The following is a 6237-nucleotide window of genomic DNA, read 5'->3' as shown; positions in this document are numbered from 1 at the left end:
TGATAAAAATAGCTTAATGTTAAATAAAGATAAATTAGTATTTATACCCTTTGCATTGTCCAGTTCTAACAAGCCAGAACAAATTATAATTAAATTACATAGCAATAACTGTAAAATAAGTATATAACTTGGATATAACTGACAGATGTAACTCAAATTGTAAATATTTATCCAGAGTTGTTTAAGCCAAATATTTAGGTAAAATATTTGATGAGCACCTAAAATGGAAACCATACGTTGAAATGGTAATAAATCGAATAAGGAAATGTTATTTTTTAAGAAATTACGAAACGTCCTAGAATTTCCTAGCCTGAAAATGATATACTTTGCGTTGGTCCAATCCGTATTAATGTATGGTTTGATATGGGATCATCTTATAACAATGTATTAGAACCATTAATGATAACTCAGAGAATGCTAAGAAGAGTCCTAATGAAAATTATTATAGTACCCAAAACTGCATTACTAATGATCTAATTATTAAATTGAAAATATTAACATTAGAACAATTGTATGAAAAATGATCAATCATTAAAGTGTTCACGAATAAAAGTGATTATATTACCATAATATATAAACTAGAGGAGAGAACAATGGCAATTTAAGACTAATCAAACTAAATACCACATTAATGTCAAACTACTATATAAATTAAGGTTGTTAAATCGTTTAACCAACTACCTACGGAAATTAAGCAAATATAATATTATAATGTAAATAAATTTAAATTAGCAATTAAAAATAATATGTAAATGCGATCGTTTGACTAGTGTCTCATTATTATTATTGTATATTTATTTTGATTTGTTTTGTTATAGATATTATCAATAAGTTATTATTTTTTATTATGTTTAAAAATGAATTTGAAGCTATACTCATTAAGTATGTAATAATATAAATAAGTATGTAGAAGACTCCCTTCTTCCGCCACAAGCTTTGCTTACAGGGAATAGGTATCAACTTAATATAGAAATATGTAAATATTATATAATATGTATGTAGTATATTGTAAGTTAAAATAAATAAATACTAAATACTAAATACTAAACAAGATATTTATTGGTCTCATTAAAATTACTTAATATTGCACGAAAATATGAACTACCTGTTATCAAATCAATTTTATGTCCGTACACTAAAGTACCATCAACTGTTCCAAATTGAATATAACATGAAACTTCATTTCTAAAAAGTAAAAACAAAAATGTGTTAGGTACTAATATTTATTTTGAATGAAGCTAAAATGATTGACAACATACTTGCGTTGAGTATATAAGGTATCCATTTCCTTAACTGACATTACACCTTTGATTTATTTAAAAAATTAGGATACAGTTTGTTTGAATTAGTTAAATGTAAAATGATTTTTATAATTTCGTGTCACTTTGATTTCAATAAATGTGTTGTTCACTCTAACCTCACATTGGGTAATGTAACAATTTTGTAATCAATATAATATCTATTGTGTGGAACAAGCTGCTAGAGACAGAAAACGCCGAATGGCTGAAAGATGGCGGCCTTAATATGCTCTCGTACCTCTTATCTTTACAAACATTTATCAGTATTATCACAGAAAATATTTATCATGTATTTAACATTATTATCTCAAGAGATTATGAAATTTTAAATAATTAAATATCAAAAAACATTCATAGTTCATAAAAATAATTTTCAGTAATTCAAATGTTCAATTTTATTATAATATGTAATTGGTAAACAATTTCTTGCGTAGATACATGTAAATAGTTATAATAAAATGTCAATATTCAAATTGGTAAGTATAATATAGTTTGGTTCACATTAATTGTCATAATAATAATAAATAAATAATAATTACAATATAATTGGTATACACAATACACGTCATAATACACAACAAACAATTTCTTGTATAGACACAGCTAAATAGTTAAAATAAAATATCAATATTCAAATCGGTAAGTATAATATAGTAGGGTTCACATTAATTGTCATAATAATAATAAATAATAATTAGGTAAAATAATTTAATTTAAATAAAAAAAATTGAATAGTTTATACATTTTCTACGCATAATAGGCATTTACCATTTTTAAAATTTAACACTTATCTCGGGTGTCTTACTTTCTTTCATTCATCAACAATAAGGATGCACTTATATTATTCCTTTCAATTTTGTTCGGTACTAAAATAGCTTAAGTTTTTGTGTGTTTTTTTTTGTCTTTTTAGTAGAAAAGAATCGACGCTGATGAATAATTTTTTTATTTTTTGGTGAAATTTTTAATGACATTTTTTTAAAAGGCTTTTTACTAATATTATTTCTTAATGCTAATAATGTAGGTTGTGCAGACGACAGAAATTTTTTCAGTACAACAAGTTCTTCTAAACTTGAAACAGTATAACATTGTATCAAATATGTTTTTAAATTTTTTGTTTTTCATGTTCTAAATTGTCTACTTCCTGTATTACTTCTATATTATTCAGTTGAGATACAATACTAACAGTCTCATTTTTTTTTATTATTATCTTCCAAACTTAGGTTTTTTATATATATATTTTGTGATATTCCAGATAGGCAAACCAAATAGATATGTTTACAAAAATTCCATTTTTGCACTATCTATACATGTGCATGAAAAACAATAAATAAAAGTTTTGCATTCATCACAAAGGATTTGGCAGTCACGGGAGTTTTTCAATTTATTTAAAGTGTACATGTCATCATGACCACTTACCATCACATTCCAACAATCTCCATTTTTAAGCACATTATTAGGTGACATTTCTAGACTATTTTTGTGCCATTTTCTTAATTCTTTAATTTTAGAAGTAATTTTTCCTTTATGAAGTGCAATAAGTCTGTCTATAGATTTGTCTCTAAACAATTTCAATAATGTATGTATAGACTTATCAAGTTGTTTAACTTTTTTACCTTCTAAATAAATATGTTTCAGAGTCCGGTGCATTCTTGCGATATGCATATTTATATTTATTCCTGCATGAAGACAATAACAGTAAGCCCAAGATTCAATACATGTACCATAATTATTAACAAAATAATTAGCAAAATCAACAGTGTCATCATTAGCTGACAATATTGGTTTACAGCTTCTTCAAAAATTATTTCAAAGGATTTTGGATCTTGTTCATGAAGTAAAGTCCTCAAAAGTTTGTATGTTTCACATTACTTATATTTAGATTTGATTTTAACTAAATTTTTTCTCCAGGCACGATCAACATAAATTATATATGTTTCGGACGTTTCATTTCAACAATCCATGCATTGGAAAAATTTTCAGCCATATCGGACATAAATACATTGGGTTGCAATTGTCCTGTTAATGATTTTATTTTAGAATAAAATATTGTCAGTACTGCTTCATTGATACGATTATTAATCATAAAGGCACATGAAAACCTTCTATCATATCGTCAAGTACTAAGAGTGTTGTTAAATTAAAGTGATAGGAATTCATACCATGAGGTTCATCTATACAAATTACATCATGTCTATATTTACTATTGATAATAGCATATGGCCATTTGGCATTTTCTGTTACAGTATAGAAATTGTTGATATATAAACATTCTATGAAAATGTCATCTATATTCAGTATTTTATTTCCGAGTTGTACAAAAAACAAAATTAATTTTTTCGAAAACTGGTTTTGCGTAAAAATCTCAGTTTTTCCTTGTACCTATTTTGTTTGTTTTTATTGACGCTTTTGAAAACTATTTAGAATTTTTACTTTTTATCCCAAAGAACTAACTAGATTCACTTTCCTACCAGAAAATATTGAAGCGTTTTTACTGTCCCAAACGGTGATGACAGACACAAATAAGGAAAAGGTGGACAAAAATGGTTCCTGCTATATAGTAGTTTTCGAGCCATGGCTATATAATAAATAGGTAGCGTACATTTCCGGTAAACTTTTTCTTTTTAACTGAGAAAAAAACTTGTTGGGTACCATCTGTTAAAATGTGTAATATTAGCTATGAAAAGAAAAACTGTAATACATTCATAACTGAAAAATAATTTACAACATTTGAAAAAATTATGGCTATAAATAGTTCAAAATGAGTTAAAATAGTTTGAACATTTTACCATGTATGGAAAATAATATTGTAAATATTTTATGAACATTTCAAGAGTCTACAGTTATTCGCTTTGGTAATACCTACAACAATAAATATCAAAAATCAATTAATGGGAATTCAATAATTTACTGCTGAATTTGAAACATCCGTAAAAGTTCTAGCACTAAAAAAAAAAAATAATGTTCTGTAATTCAATAATGTTCAGTACACTTTTTTTTTATTTGTTTTAGGTAGAAAAATATATATTATGATATTTTTAAGCTATGAGTAGAAAATCTTTTATAAATTTGTAACTGAAAAATAATTAACATAACTTGGATTTGATTAAAAGTAACTTGTTATATCTTAAATATAAAAATCAGTTAAATTAAAAATTATGCTAAATGCTACAGTAAAATGTTAAAAAATTAAAACTAACTTTTTAACTCATTTACACCCAGGCTTGGTTTTTTTTTACTGTTTTAGTTACTTATTTTAGTGTCCTTTTTGTCTGCAAGTAAAAGTTTACTTATATAACATAATATAATATCAAAATATGGAATCAGTATAATTTAAAAAAAGATTTGATGGTGTCTTTTGGCTGTCTTGCTAGGCCCAAGAAAAATATACAAAAATATTGAGTTTAGCTACGTTTTAATTTCTTTTTTCATACATCTCCCTTTATATAGGTATTTATAGGTATTTTAAATAATATTATGTTATTTTGTTTACGTAGGAAGAGATTATCGAACTTATTATAAGTTATAGCAGTGTATGTTAGTAGCGTTGATTAATATTTATAATCAATGTCAATAGTTAGGTTAGTTGTTGATACTTTGCTTAGATACTCCAATTATGATATGACATTGTTTATAATTATTAATTGTGTAAGTCGGGTAAATCAAACATGACTCATGAATAAATCTTAGTCCGTGGTCATTACTACCCAATGTCCAAATATGTCCAATGTACCTACTACAACAAGGTACCTAAGTACCAAAACTATTCATAATATTTTAATAATTAAGTATAAAAATAATAATTTAGTTACAAAGATGTCGGTGCCTGACATTTATTAAGGAGTAAAATTTAGGCAATTCAATTCACATGGAACATGCATGTGTGAGAGTATGTAAATCGATATTATTGTGTGTGAGCTATAAGTACAAGCGCTGATAAAGATATTTACGATGACAATATTATCGAAGCTCTATTTTGATAAACAAAAATGCTTTTACATGAAAATCTTTCACGCCTCGTTGATATGTCGGATTTTGGTCATTTTTTTTTTTATGCAAGTAGTCTGTTCTATAATCAATGCTTGTACTATTTCTCAAGTACTTGCGACTTCAATTGTTTTAATACCGAAATCGATCTTTCTAATGACCGATAAAGACTAAAGTTACTAACATTAACATCAATTAGGTACCATAATTTCTGTAGAAAAAAATCTATGGATACCTACTTAATTCAAACTATCAATAGCCGGCGTTGGACTTTCATCCTGAGGAACTTTTTTCTATTTTTCTATCCATACTTTTAATTCTGATTCAAATGTATTTTAACTGGGTAAAACAAGTTTATAAAAGTGTAAATATTTTTAAAAATCATTATAACTATTTTTAAATTTGTTGAGTAGATTTGGAATCAACTTTTGCAATAAGTACAGAAACTATGTGTTTAGAAAATATTAATTAATTGATTTTTTAAATAATCGGTAAATGGTATAGGTAAATATCGTTATTTTATTATACTGTTCCGGTGATTCACATGGCGTATTATTATGAGAAAGTTGACGTCCAGTTGAATATTCGAGGTATTTGTAGTTTCATACAATACCTATATAGTTATTTTCGACTTCTAATAAAAAAATTTTGAATATTGTTGTAATGACGTATTTTTACGGTTTGTTGAAATACCTACATCTGGGAAATGGATGATATTATACTACAGCATTGTAGCTTGTCATGTCTGTGGTACGCGATTTGAGAAATATAATTTCACGTTTTTCTTTATATAGGACACGATTCATTTATCGCAAACTATATAGTAATTTATCAGGTTTTAAATTTATTATATAATTTAATCTAATAAAGTATAGAATGCAAGTCATTGAGCAAAATGGTAATCTACAACTGATAAGCGAATGGTTGGAATCAATATATAGAATAATATAATACA

At 25.9% G+C, this 6237-nt stretch overlaps 1 long non-coding RNA gene across 1 annotated transcript; it reads left to right on the top strand.

The window, feature by feature from the left end:
- The first annotated feature begins 1638 nt into the window (after positions 1 to 1638).
- LOC103307851 lies at positions 1639 to 3586 on the top strand. Its single transcript, XR_510264.3, has 3 exons — positions 1639 to 1774; positions 2934 to 3151; positions 3207 to 3586. It is a non-coding gene; the product is annotated as an uncharacterized LOC103307851 (long non-coding RNA).
- The last annotated feature ends 2651 nt before the right edge of the window (positions 3587 to 6237 follow it).

This window comes from Acyrthosiphon pisum, chromosome X (assembly GCF_005508785.2).
Source record: "Acyrthosiphon pisum isolate AL4f chromosome X, pea_aphid_22Mar2018_4r6ur, whole genome shotgun sequence".
Taxonomy (NCBI): domain Eukaryota; kingdom Metazoa; phylum Arthropoda; class Insecta; order Hemiptera; family Aphididae; genus Acyrthosiphon; species Acyrthosiphon pisum.
Note: the sequence above shows the minus strand (reverse complement) of the source record. Positions and strands in the feature narration are given on the sequence as shown.